Here is a 15,470-nt window from a genome sequence, read left to right as displayed (position 1 = left end):
CTTCTTTCTACCAAAAAATCAAGTATTTCCATCCAAAGGAAAACCTGAATTTCAACACATAACAATTTTGAGTCATTAATATTTTTGTACAGCCCATTGTAAATGAGCTCACTGATTAAATTAGCTTCCCAATAGTATAACAAACATACGTAGTCCTTCATAAAAATGAGAGTCTCACTTTTACACATGTTTGTATGGACTCATGGGTACACACTGCCTATAAATTCCATGCCTGCAACTTGCAATGCTCAAATTGCTATCCAATCAGAGTGTTTTAGGACGTCACAAAAAGTTTAATTAATTAAGGAAAGAACGAAAGAATGAAATGAATAAAAATACTTGTGATATGAAATTTTTATCTGACAGTAATTTATTAGCATTATTTTAAATTCATATTTTGTGAAATGAAAAATATTTTGCATGTGTACATGAAAAAATTTTGCACATTTCTTTATCCATCCTAACTAGCCACCTGTTCCTGTTTTCCTGTTTACACACACAGACATGCACACTTGAAAAGACTTATTAAGGGGCCGGCGCTGTGGCACAGTGGGTTAAAACCCTGGCCTGAAGAGCCCACATCCCATATGGGCACTGGTTCTAGTCCCTGCTGCTCCTGTTCTGATCCAGCTCTGTGCTATGGCCTGGGAAAACAGTGGAAGATGGCCCAAGTCCTTGGGTCCCTGTGCCCACATGGGAGACCTGGAAGAAGCTCCTGGCTGTTGACTTTGGATTGGCTCAGCTCCAGCCATTGCAGCCAACTGGGGAGTGAACCAGTGGATGGAAGACCTCTCTTTCGGTCTCTACCTCTCTCTGTAACTCTGTCTTTCAAATAAATAAATGAAATGAATCTTAAAAAAGAAAAGACTTATTAAAAGGAATTTCTCCACAAGGTAATGGTAAGGGCATGCATTTCAATTTGCAGTTAAAATGACTGTATCTAGTATCGGAGTACTGGAGTTCAATATCTGACTTCAGTTCCTGATTCCAGCTTCCTGTTAACTCAGACTCTGGTTACAGTGGTGACAGCTCAAGTAGTTGAGTTCCTGTCACCCAAATGAGAGACCTGGATTGAGTTCCCAGCTCCTGGCTTTGGCCCCTGCCCAAACCAGAGTTTTGCTGGCATTTGTGGAATGAACCAGTCTGTCTCCTCTCTTTTCAAATTAAAACAAAGAAATTAATGGTAAGTTGTTGTTTTTTTTTTCAAGATAGGACTATTGATTTTTCTTTCTTTTGCTAGATAAGGAGAAGGGAAGCATTCTCTAGTACTATGATTACTTTTCATTCTTGGTTAGTCTGTGACTCGGGACTCCGAAGTTTATGGGGCTTCTCAGTCCAACTCTTAGCCCTCTCCGGTTTTAAAATAATTGCTTTCTTTTCTTTGTATGCTTGTTTTAAAAATTTTAAAATAATGACAGAAATGCAATAGAAAATTCACAGGTCCTGATAACAATTGTAGACATGAACTTTATTCTTAAGTACATTTGTAATATATAGAAGTAATGTAATGCAGAATCAAAATGGACACACATTTAGGAAAGTAAAATGAGTAACATTTTTTTTTGACAGGTAGAGTTATATACAGTGAGAGAGAGAGACAGAGAGAAAGGTCTTCTTTCCATTGGTTCACTTTCCAAATGGCTGCTACGGCCAGTGCTGCGCCAATCCGAAGCCAGAAGCCAGGTGCTTCTTCCTGGCCTCCCATGCTGGTGCAGGGGCCCAAGCACTTGGGCCATCCTCCACTGCCCTCCCGGGCTACAGCAAAGAGCTGGACTGGAAGAGGAGCAACTGGGACTAGAACCCGGTACCCATATGGGATGCCAGCACCACAAGGCGGAGGATTAACCAAGTGAGCCATGGTGCCGGCCCCCCATGAGTGACATTTTCATTACTTTAGAGATGCTTTTTCTCCTCATTGCCTTCATTAAGACAAATTTGCAAATATATCTCTACCTGAATACAATTAGTAATAAACTTTATTATAAATTCATAGGGTACTATAAATGAACATTTAACTATTTATGAAAATTTTCTGAAACTAAAACCTAGTGTCTCCTCATTGCAATATTTTGTATCTTTGAAAAACTGGCATTCCATAGTTAGGAAAAGATGAAAGGAAAGTAAAACACATGTGCAAAATACTTAAAATTATTTTAAAATAGCACAGAATATTTATCAAAATTCTGTCTGACAGATGAATCACCAGATTTATGTCTCAATTATACAGTGTTTTTTTTTAGATCTTGATGAAATAAGGACAAAGTTACTAAAACTCTGACCAACAAGTTTTCTCCTTGGCTTTAATATTAACTGTTCATAGGAGACACAGCTTTAAGAAAATCAATTTGCTCATAGCCTGAAGACTAAATAATTTGGTTCCAACAAAGACCAAAGAGATATTCATTCAAGGATTGCCTGCAGGATCTACATTGCACACTTTCTTCTGCACAGGCTTCCTTTTCTCCCTGAACCAAGTCTTAGCACCATGTGAGATCCTTATTTTCTTCTCTTCAGTATAAGACAAGGGATATTTTTCTAATTTACTTTAGAACTAACTCTACTTGCTGCCTCTGACCTAGCATTTTGCAAAGATCTGTCAAGGATGTAATGCTACCAACAATTTACATTTAAAAAGAAACTTAGGTTCTAGGCTGGGGCCACATATTTCCATTTTTGAAGAAATATAAAAATTTAAAACAATATTTTAATACCAGAGTAAAATATCTTCTCAATCTGAAAACAGGAAATGGCACTCGCAAGTTGAAATCTGTAATATAAGTCACTGGAATGACAATCATTCTAGATCAGCAGCAAATGCTAGAAATGTGTTCTCAGAACAAAAATTCTTAGGAAGTAAATCTTATGACATCTCCCAAATAAGTAACTGTTCATCTCCCTTTTGAATACTAACTTACTTAAAGTAAAAAAGATTGTGTTCAAAATAAAAACAGCCTCGTGTTGGCAAGGTTTTGGGCAAAAAAGAACCCTGGCACACTCTTGGTGGGCATGTTAATTGGCACAGCCAGTATACTACAGAAAACAGCCTTATGGATGTTCTTAAAAAAGATAAAAATTACCATATGACCCAGCAACCCCTAATCTGGGTTGATACCCAAAGATAAAGAAATTAGTACTTTGTGGAAATAGCTGTACTCCCAACTTCAATATAGCATTATTTGCAATCATATGTATGAAAGTTATTTTGATCTAAAGTAGGAGATTCTGCCACTTTTGATAATTTGGGTGAATATAGAGAACATTTTGCTAAATGAAACAAGCTAATCACAGAAAAATGTTGTATAGTCTCATTCATACACAGACCTTAGCAAAAAAGGTTTAAATAAATTAAAACAGAGAGTAGAATGGGAATAGCAAAACAGGGAGGGAGAGAAATAAAGAAAAGTTGATAGTGTGTCAATGGGTAAAAATTTACAGTAAGGTAAGATGATCAAGGCCAGCAATTTAAAAACTGATGACTCCAGCTAATAACATTGTATTGTGTAGTGAGAAATTGTTAGAATAGGTTTCAGGTGCTCTCACCTGTCAATAAAAGGGTAAATATGGAAGGTGATCAATGCTAATTTGCTTGACTCTGGTGATCACTTCACCATGTATTTGTGCTTCAAAACATGTTGAAATACCTTATATACAATAAAAAATAAATGTTACCTGAAGCTCAAGTTAGTCATGTAGTTTAAAGTATATGCTTTTATAAACCTCTCAATCATACTGATTAACCAAAAAGTATGTTCTGAACTCAGTGCTCAATATTGATATGTGATATCATTAGCACATTTTTTTCATAAATGGATCCTTACTGTACTATCATCAGCCTAATTCAAAAGAGAAAACAAGCCAGAAAGCTTCTGTGAATCACACTTCATTAAATTCAAGCCTACTGTTTTTATAGCCCTGCCTATATTCCTCTTGAATTATGGTGCTCTTTTTTTATTGAACTCTTTATTTACTGGAGTACTAAGCCTTTGACAATCATGTAAATTAAAAATGTAACCTCAGGGCCAACACAGTGAAATAGTGGGTAAAGGCATAGCCTGGTAGCACTGGCATCCCATATGGGGGCTGGTTTGAGTCCTGCCTGTTCAGCTTCTGATCCAACCCCCTGCTAATGCTTCGGGGACAGCAAAGGAGGACAGCTCAAGTGTTTGGAGCCCTGCACTCCCGTAGGAGACCAGGAAGACGCTCCTGGCTTCAGTCTGGCCCAGCTCTGACCATTGCAGCCATTTGGAGAGTAAACCAGTGGATGGAAGATCTGTCTCTCTCCCTCTCTAACTCTGCCTTTCAAATAAAATAATTAAATCTTTAAAAAAGTTACATCAAAAGTAATATACAGTATATTAAATTTAAAAATATGGATATGTATTACTTTAAGATGACACAATTGAGACAAATAATAAACATCGTAAATCTTCTAGAACAATGTGTAAAAATATACTTTACCTTCTATTTGAAAAGCAAAATATAAATTACTAGTGACAAAACAGATGTTTAAATTCTAGTGGGGCCGGCGCCGCGGCTCAATAGGCTAATCCTCTACCTAGCGTCACCGGCATACCGGCTTCTAGTCCCGGTCTGGGCGCCGGATTCTGTCCCGGTTGCCCCTCTTCCAGTCCAGCTCTCTGCTGTGGCCAGGGAGTGCAGTGGAGGATGGCCCAAGTGCTAGGGCCCTGCACCCCATGGGAGACCAGGAGAAGCACCTGGCCCCTGCCTTCGGATCAGCACGGTGTGCCCGCCGCAGCATGCCAGCCATGGCGGCCATTGGAGTGTGAACCAACGGCAAAAGGAAGACCTTTCTCTCTGTCTCTCTCTCTCACTATCCACTCTGCCTGTCAAAAAAAAAAAAAAAAAAAAAAAAATTCTAGTGGGAGGACATTTGCAAACTGCAATAAATGTTTTCTAATTTTTTATAACTTTTTTACTCAAATTTTATTAAAACTAGATTGTAAAGAAATCTTAATGATGGCACTATGAATGTCCTGAGCTGTCATAGTAAATTTTCAATTTGGAATAACACAAAGTTTAATATAATCTGAAACATTATAAAATAGGCCAAGGCAGATCATCAGTACTGCCTGTAGTGTGTGTGTGTGTGTGTGTGTGTGTGTGTGAATAATAGGAATGAGCTAAACTCCTTTAAAGACCACAGAGAAGTGAGTGGAAAAAAGTGAGTGGAAAGACATCGAAGTCTCTGTATCTATATGTACACTTAATTTACAGCTACCCATATCTATATAAATACAAAACGATTCCTATGTTTTTGCTAAGCATAGCCTACTGTACTAGGAGACAACAAACAATAGGAAAATATGGGTAATTCCTTTGCAACCTTATTTGGAGACTTAAAAGAACTAACAGTGTAGTTTGCATTTTCTAAAGAATATTTCTTAAGTATAGAAATACTTATTACCTGGCACATTAATTTACATGCAAAACCTCTCAAGAGTGTCATTTCAGAGTTTAACACTCAGAATTCACAAGCTATCTTTTAAAGTAATAATATTGTTACCTAACATCTCCTTCCAGATGAGATGCAGATGACGTTACTAAACAAAACAAAACAAAAAATAAAATTGCAACTATTTCTAAACCTTCGTGATTGCAAAGGAAATTTTAGTATAAAACATAATCATTTATTCATAAAAGCAAAAAAGCAGAATGTTCATATATCACACCAACTGACAGATGATGAATAAACTCAAGAGGCTGAGATTACAGACCATGTATAACTGATCTTTCTAGGAATTGAAACCTGGCAAAAAGTTAAAAAAAATTACACACCCTTTAGATTATGCATTGCTGTGTATGGACACACGAGTACACAATTGGGAAAATAAGAAAGGAACGAATTACATATTTCCATGGAACACCTCCTTGGGTTTCACTCTAAGACATAACAGAGGTGGGGAACCTTTTTTCTATCAATGGTCATTTGGATATGTAAAACATCATTCAAAAGTGTCTAGTTAAAAGTTAGTCCACTATAGATTTACTGGATTTTGAGTCCCACCTGGGTAGGGAAAGCCCATATGACTTTGTGAGCATTATATAGCCCATGGGCTGGATGTCGTCCACTACTGTAAAGAACAAGGATGTAGGATAATTTTGAATTTGGGAAAGGAGTGAGGGGAGGGTTGGAGAAGAAGAAAGAGAAATGAATGGAAAAGTAACAATCCAGGTAAAATTTTGTCTTCCTCAATAGAGTTAATCCCAAGTCATTACATCCAGTGTGTCACAACCTACTTACACATCAACTGGGTTTGAGTGACAAAAATTTGCTAAGCCAGAAATGATGCAGTATTTGTCAAAAAGATTGAATTGCACTTTCATATTAAGTACAAAACCTGACAGTGCATGATTATTGCCACAAGCATGAGGTTGTTTAGGGGATAATGTGTGCACCTTAACAGTAGGTAGTAATGGAAACGTCTTTATTTCCTTTCAAGCCAGTCACTTGTAATATTCCTTGTTATACTGCCAAACCATTTCTTACTCCAAAATCCTTAAATGCCACCTGTCCAAGCTGTGAATATATTTTAAGTGAAGACATATGCAATATTCCATGCTAAAAACTTCAATGTAATAAATGCTTTACTAGTCCTAGGAAAATTAAATTATTATGTGCTGTTCGTAATATTCGAGAGCAGGCCTGTTTCCCTGTTTTGCTGCATGCAGGTAGTCATTTGTTTCTCGATTATTCAAGACCTTTGATGATTTGTGTATTAAAATGCTATAACCTTCTTGTTTTACAGAAGAATATTTTAAATTCTGGAATAATTTCTTCATCAGATGAATTCTTGACCATAAATTTAAGATAAAAGTAACATTATCCCATTTTTATTTTATTGTTATAAGAGTATATACATGTACACATATATACAAGATTCTTTAAAAAACATATTTCCAGGAGGTCACTAGACTGTCAAATTTAACTTCTTTTAGAATCAGTTCCATAATAATGGTGACATTAATTTCTTTAAAATATAATAATGGGGGGCAGCATTGAGGCACAATGGGTTAAGCTGCTGCTTCCCACGCTAGCACACCAGATGGGCATCAGTTCAAGTCCTTGGCTGCTCAAATTCCAATCCTGCTCCCTGCTAATGTGATGTGCCTGCAAAAGGAGCAGAAGATGACCAAGTCCTTGTGTGCCTGAACCCACACTGGAACCCTAGATGGAACTGCAGGTTCCTGGCTTTGGCCTGCCCAGCCCAGGCCTTATGGCCACTTGGGTAGTGAACCGGATGATGGAACGTATCTGTCTCTGTCTCTCCCTCTCTCTCTGTAACCCTACCTTTCATATAAATAAATAAACAAACAAATCTTCAAAAATATAATAAAGGAATTAACCTTTGAATGCATTTTGAGAACCATTTCACTAAAATGGTGTGCAAATAGATGATCTGACTAGTCTTTAATAAAGACTTACTGATTATTTGTAAAACTCTAACTGTGTTACCACTGAGAGGAAGAGATCAACAACAAAAGTAGGATCAAATTAACCTATCCAATATAAATAATTTTATCTTGTAAGCCTGGAACAGCTTAAGAAATGAATCACTAAATATTTTCCCTACCTTTAAAAAAAAGGCAACTATGGAATCATTTTTTAATATGCTATTTGAACTGCTGTTCCTGTAATAAATAACTCAGTCTTGATGACCTACTTTTTAGTTTAGAAGAACATGTCACTAAAATATGACAGTAGAAATAATTATTTCTGCTCTTCATCGAAACATAAAAAGGTGATTTCCTTTGCTCTAGTGACAATCCTTATGGAAGTCTAAATATTTAGGTTTGCCTTACAAAAGCTTCTGATTTGAAGATTTAAATAATCAGGCTAATTATTTCAGTTCATTATCAAAGCACTCAAATGTAGAATATGATACAAACTTCAAAAAATAAGTTGCTATAACGGTCTATTTGTTCAATATTAGAATCACAAATGTGCACAGCAGTGATACTGTTAATCACTGGTTCATATGTTCATGCCCCTCTCCTTTCATCCTGTGGAGATAAGTAAAGAACATCTGTGTGGCATATGAGCACCATGAATCTTTGAGATGAGAAAGGCAGAATGTGCATATTTCAATAGGAGGTAAGACAGCAAAATGGGCAAGAAGATAGAAGTGAACCCAGCACACATCAGGTACCTTGCAGGTATGCCAAAGATTGACAAAGAGCTCAGTATTGAAAAAACAACACTAAATCCCATGTTGATTGTGTCCTTAGCATAGTAGTACTCTAAGCTGCACATTATAGGGAATACTTACAGTACACTTATAGGTGACAATTGAACAATACAATCTAATGAATCTACAGGAAGCATGATGCTGTAGTTTTGAATATGTTTTGCCTCCCGTCCATCCCTGCACTCAGGCAGGAGATTAATCCTTAAAGTCATTGTTAATAGCAATGCATGGAGACAAAACCCAACTGTGGTGTTCAGGAGTGGAGACACTGAAAAGTGCATAGGATTCGATCATATCATTAGAAGGGAACCTTTCTGATTGATTCGCAGTGGCTTTCTAAGAAGAGGCACTGTTATCTTCCTCTTGCCATGTGATGCCAGGGCCATCTCCGGACTTCATTGGCAAGAAGGCCATCATCAGAACTGAATGATTACCTGTGCCATGACCCTAAACCTCCAAAACTATGAGCTGAATAAACCTCTTTTCTTTAAGAATTTATCCTGCCTCACATAATCTGAACACTTTAAGTATTTTGTAAACATACAACAAACTACTGAGTATTTTCAAGTTATTTCTATATAAAATCATTAACATCTTCCCCTTGTAAGGAGGAAAGCTTCAGTAATCAGAATAGTTCATGCAATAAGATTCTCAAGTATACAATATAATTTCCTCTAAAGTAGAATATAATTTTGCAAAAAAATAAGCTTGAAAGCCACTTCAATTTTCAATTCAAAGTAATTATAACATACAAATGACCCGCACACCAGGAAAAAACAGCAATGACACTTACAATTGTCCATTCTGTTCTCTGCCCTCTCTATTGAAACACTGCCTACCCACACTCTCATGGATCAAAATAAACACTGAGACTCTTCTAAGACTTCCCAAGCGTCTTACCTCTCCGACTCAGAACCTGTCACTATACTTTAACTTTCCAAACCAGAATTCTCAGTGCGTCACCAAGTTTTCCTGACGGCATCTCTCAAATCCCTTTTAACCCTGCGTCCTCACGGAAATTTTTACTCCACTTACTCAGTTCAGGCACTGATCAATTTTTGTCTACACTGAAGTAACAGCCTTCTAATTTCCCTGAAATCTCCTTTCAATCATTTTCTTTTTTTTTCTTTTTTATTTTTTTGACAGCAGAGTGAATAGTGAGAGAGAGAGAGAGAGAGAGACAGACAGACAGACAGAGAAAGGTCTTCCTTTACCGTTGGTTCACCCTCCAATGGCCACCGTGGCCAGCGCGCTGCGGCCAGCACACCACGCTGATCCGAAGCCAGAAGCCAGGTGCTTCTCCTGGTCTCCCATGTGGGTGCAGGGCCCAAGGACTTGGGCCATCCTCCACTGCACTCCTGGGCCACAGCAGAGAGCTGGCCTGGAAGAGGAACAACCGGGACAGGACCGGCGCCCTGACCAGGACTAGAACCTGGTGTGCTGGCACTGCAGGCAGAGGATTAGCCTATTGAGCCATGGCGCCAGCCTAGTCATTTTCTTAAATGACCACTACAGATATATTTCTTTAAAATCATTTTAAGCTTACTAATAAAAATTTAAATTAATTCTTTAAAAAACTCTTCCTTTCATAAAACACTTTAATGTATGAATTTAAAATATGAAGAGAGACTGATAGGTGAATACAAATGTGATATTACAAATACAACAAACAGTAAATTGGAGCACTATGTGTTTACCTCACAATACCTTCAGATTTTCTGCATGTCTGTAATTGTTAAAGTATCAGAGAAATTATTTTTAATAAAATGACTTTTAATAATAAAATGACTTTTAATATAGCAACGGCTGATATTTACCAAGGGTATCTTATGTATCATGCACAGATCTAATATAAGCAGTTTGAAGCTATCTGTAGTGATATGCATGAAGTATTTAATATTTACACATTTTGGGCTCTGTAAAATAAAGAGTTGTAGGAGGTGAGAGAAATCCCTGACATGCAGGACTAGCTAACTTCAACACTGTGGCACTGCTATCATTTTAACTTCCCAAGGCAGAATTGGGAAGAGATAGGAACTAGAGTAACAAATAATTAGTCCCTAGGATATGGATAAAATAGATATAAACAGCCTCAAGAACATAGATAATGGGGCAATCTATTAAAATAGGAACATGAGTTCATATCCCTTTGTGTAACATATAATTAACATATTTATAAGTTTATGTCATTTATGTTTAAAAATCATTTTATGACCATCTGGCAAAAGAGCAGAAAATTTTACAATCTTAGTTTTAGCACTTCTCTGATTAGCTCTCAAATATCAAATTGGGCAGGTTCAATTACTGATTCTTACAGATGAAGAAATGCAACACTAGAGATCAATTTACTTCCCTGATAGTATTCAAGCCTGGTTTGAATGTTTTAACAGCTCCCAACTTTAACTCACAACCACTAAGTCTCATTTGCTCCTTGATGAAATTCTATTCTTACTTCAGGTTTCTGTTGAACAACTGCAGACTACAAGCTTATCTATCATACAACTTGTTGGAATAATTATTTATTTGTATGTTTATTATTTAACTTTTGTAGACAGTTAAAAAGGAAATATACTCATGGAGTCCCAATGTATTTTGAGGAATCTATATTAGTGCCTGGCATACAACAAGGACTCAGAGCACATGAGTGCCACGTTTATAAGTCACTAGACATCCAGTGACTACAAGCAATCTTTATCTTAGACTGTCTGGCACCTCAGACAGTGTCTAGTATACAGGAGGTACTCATGTGTAAATAGATAAGAAAATGCAACATGAAGAGTAGTCTTTGTTTTCTCAACAAGGGGCTGTTTGTTATGGATCAAATCACTTCACTATTGAGTCCAACTGCCCAGAAATGGTGATCAATAGGGGAAATGGTCTTGATTAATCATAAAGTACTTTCTCTGATTAAAACTGTATGACTACATTCATTGTTGTTGTTTTAAAATGCAATGATAATATACTTTGAGAAAGTAGTTGAGGCCGGCGCCGCAGCTCACTAGGCTAATCCTCCGCCTTGCGGCGCCGGCACACCGGGTTCTAGTCGCGGTCGGGGCGCCGGATTCTGTCCTGGTTGCCCCTCTTCCAGGCCAGCTCTCTGCTGTGGCCCGGGAGTGCAGTGGAGGATGGCCCAAGTCCTTGGGCCCTGCACCCCATGGGAGACCAGGATAAGTACCTGGCTCCTGCCATCGGATCAGCGTGGTGCATCGGCGACAGAGCGCCAGCCATGGCGGCCATTGGAGGGTGAACCAACGGCAAAGGAAGACCTTTCTCTCTGTCTCTCTCTCTCACTGTCCACTCTGCCTGTAGAAAGAAGAGAAGAGAAGAGAAGAGAAGAGAAGAGAAGAGAAGAGAAGAGAAGAGAAGAGAAGAGAGAAGAGAGGAGAGAGGAGAGAGGAGAGAGGAGAGAAGAGAGAAGAGAGAAGAGAGAAGAGAGAAGAGAGAAGAGAGAAGAGAGAAGAGAGAAGAGAGAAGAGAGAAGAGAGAAGAGAGAAGAGAGAAGAGAGAAGAGAAGAGAAGAGAAGAAAAGAAAAAAGAAAAAGAAAAAGAAAAGAAAGTAGTGTGTGTTTTAATGTGTAAAAAACAATGGGGGTCGGTGTTGTGACATAGTGGGTTAAGCTGCCCCCTGTGATACAAGCATCCCATATGAGCACTTGTTTATGACCCAGCTGATTCTCATGTGATCCAGTTCCCTCCTAATGTTGCTCCTGGGAAAGCAGTAGGTGATAGCCCAAATGTTGGGTCCCGACCACTCACACACTCACATGGAGATATGGATGGAGTTCCTGGTTCCTGACTTCAGTGAGGGTTGTAGCCAGCTAGGGAGTGAAACAGCAGACCAAAGATTTGCCCCTGTCCCCTTTCTCCCATAACTGTGACTTTCAACTATATAAAATAAATCTTTTTTTATTAAAGATTTTTATTTATTTATTTGACAGGTAGAGTTGCAGACAGTGAGAGAGACAGAGAGATAGGTCTTCCTTCTGTTGGTTCACTCTCCAAATGGCCACAATGGCTGGAGCTGCGCCAATCTGAAGCCAGGAGCCAGGTGCCTCTTCCTGGTCTCCCATGTGGATGCAAGGGCCCAAGCACCTAGGCCATCTTCCACCGCTATCCCAGGCCATAGCAGAGAGCTGGACTGGAAGAGCAGCAGCCGGGACTAGAATCAGCGCCCATATGGGATGCCGGCACCGCAGGCAGAGGATTAACCTAGTGCACCACAGCTCTGGCCCCACATAAAATAAATCTTTTTAAAAAATGTATGCATGTTCCTAACTGCAGCACTAAAAATAACTCAGTAATAGAAGATTTACAAAAATTCAAACATATACAGCCAATAGAACATCAAGCAGTCATTAAATGTAATAAAATATCCTGTAGAAACACACATACAAAAAAAAACCAGGTTGAAATGATGGCAGGTAAAATAAACAGAGCCTTAAAACGTGTGTGTGTGTGTGTATAAATATATATATACACATACTGCGTATGTATTATACTCAAAATCCACAGGTATGGAGAAAAATAAATATGATAATGTCTCAACAAAAATAAAAGTTATGTAAATATTGCAGCATTATGCATGTATTTTAAGTTTTGCTATATAGTTATAACTTTCTTTTCACTTAATTATATCCTTACATAATAATATAGCCTTCTTTCCTCATTTTATGATCTTTGTCATGAATCCTATCTTATATGTAATTACTATATACAGCCCTGCTCGTTAAAAATAGTGTGCATGTACATATGCACAATGTTTACAGATGAAGTGAACATGACAAATATTAGAAACTATTGATGCTAAGCAAAAATGCAAAAAAGCTCAATTTAAATAAAAGGCCTACCTGCAAAATTTGGTGTTTTTATTAAATAATTTGTAAAACAATTTGTGTATATGAATCCCATGCAATTTCATAAACTCTGAGACCTCCAATAACATCAAGCTTAAGAACAGGTATGTTACTCCTGTCGTATTTTCTCTATGTAAGGAGCATAGAGGTTGTTTTAGAGAGCTGCCACGTGTATAATGAACATATACATACTTACATATGGTGCAGGGATCACTAGAAGAGAAGAGATGTGGAAGTTTATAAAGGGATCTCTGTAACCATGATTATCCCATAAAAATTTTTTAGGCGATGTTCAAATTTGTAAAACTAATTTCCTTAACTGGAAAGTCAATTTTATAAACAAATACTTTGGCAACAAAGTATTAAAAGTTCACATGTAGCATTAGTTCAAACTCAAAACAATTTAATAAATAAAAATCACTGCTTTAGGAATCGCTTTTTCATTTTTTTTGTAGAAAAGGATTATGTAGTGGTGTAAAATCATAACATGGCAAAAAAATGAAAGATGAATTATTTAAACTCAACTTCATTGAAACTATTTAACTAACACAAATAAATGGACATGACTCGATGATTTCTAGGCCGTATCATATGTAGTGACAGCTGAATTTTCAGTGATTTTACTTACAGTGACATAAAAGGCAAACATATCTGCAATTTGAAGTTCATTTTCTATTGGGTTCATGATATATAACTTTCAAGAATCAAAATTAGAATTTAGTCACTATCTCTTTCCTTCAATTTTCCTTCAGTTCACATGAAGGTTTGTGGAGAGGAAAAAGGAAGGAAGAAGTAACCCTACAACAATTATTAGCTATAATAAGGCTGTAAATTGTATAAAGAATGGATGACCAGAAAGAGAGATCCTAAGCTCAAGATCTTAGGTTCAAATTTAGGTAAAATTCAAATTATGCAATGAAAATCATTAGACACAATCAAGCAATGTCATTTTTTTCCATCCAAAACTACACAGAATGACCAACAGTCTCCTAAGATCCTAATTATCACTAGGATGGATCTGGATAAGTGAATTCCAAAAATAAATGACAACTGAAAGCCGAGGCTGATTCTTTGAGTAGAGGTGAAGGACATCAGTATCAAGTCTGTTAATTATTGTGACTACACTGGCACCAGCAAGGGAATGTCTAAGCCCAGAGGCTGGGTCTCTTAATCTCATCTTCTTTTTAGAGGAAAAAAAAAAAAAAAGATTTTATTTATTTGAAAGAGTTATAGAGAGAGATAGAGACAGAGGGAGAGGTCTTCCATCCGCTGGTTCACTCCCCAGATGGCCACAACAGTTGGCGCTGAGCCAACCTGACGCCATGAGCCAGAAGCTTATTCCAGGTCTCCCACGTGGGTGCAGGGACCCAAGGACTTGGGCCATCTTCCACTGCTTTCCCAGGCCATAGCAGAGAGCTGGATTGGAAGAGGAATACCAGGACCAGAACTGGCGCCCATATGGGATGCCAGCACTTCAGGCCAGGGCTTTAACCATTGTGCCACAGTGCCGGCCCTAAACTCATCTTCATAAGGAATATATCCTTGAAGGATTGCTTTTGTGACCCAAGTTCTTCTAATTCTATCTAGGTCATTTGCTTTGCCAAGCCCTCCTGTGTCATTTCATTTCGATCATTTATTAACACATCATTTTATTTATAAAGCCTTTCCATTACTTGATAGCAAGTAAAAGTCATAGGACTTCAGGGGAAACCGAAGACACTTCATAAGACTAATACTGTTATTCAAATCATTTCCACCTGTCGGCTTTATTGTACTCTGCAAAATTCAATAAAAACAAATGAAGCCAATAAAAAGACTACTTAATGATACAGTTAACAGCTCAACATGTGGTAAAGTACTATGGAAGAATAAATATAGTGTCGTTTTCACTGGTTAGCAAATGCTTATCCACAGGAAAGTTAGTCAGATGAGGCCATTTTAAGCTGAAAACCAACCAATTCTATTTAGTAAAGTTAATTACATTGCAACCGATGATATAATATCACCTACAAGGAAATGTGCCCTGAACTGAGGTATGAGTAGCTCCTGAGGTAAAAATTTTAAAATGGTAGTGACTGAGATGGTTTCATATTTGTTTAACTTTCACAACTCTTATGCTGGGGAACTCCTAGCATTATAGATCATTTGTAGACTATACAGATATTGATTCCTTGATAAGTCTCTATCTCTCTCTCCCTCTCTCCATGGAATTTAGAATATATTTTATGATCCCTATATCACAGATATTAAGAAAACATGCAATTAGTTTGAAGACATAAATTAGGACATGAATTGTATCTTCTTTTTAATCTCTCCATCTGTCTGCACAGATTTCTGTAGTGTGGTTCAAAAGAAAGCAAGAAGGCAAATCAACCTGCAGTGACTACTGGCAGGAAAGTGTTTTATACAG

General features: G+C 37.5%; 1 protein-coding gene across 17 annotated transcripts in view; it reads right to left on the bottom strand.

The window, feature by feature from the left end:
• PTPRK (protein tyrosine phosphatase receptor type K) overlaps nucleotides 1–15,470 on the bottom strand; it is a 604,334-nt gene that overhangs the window by 228,150 nt on the left and 360,714 nt on the right. The window lies entirely within an intron of this gene.

The sequence above is a fragment of the Oryctolagus cuniculus genome, chromosome 5 (genome assembly GCF_051225735.1).
Source record: "Oryctolagus cuniculus isolate XC-2025 breed Fujian yellow rabbit chromosome 5, ASM5122573v1, whole genome shotgun sequence".
Lineage (NCBI taxonomy): Eukaryota > Metazoa > Chordata > Mammalia > Lagomorpha > Leporidae > Oryctolagus > Oryctolagus cuniculus.
The sequence above is the reverse complement of the archived record's forward strand: the minus strand, read 5'-3'. Positions and strand labels throughout refer to the sequence as shown.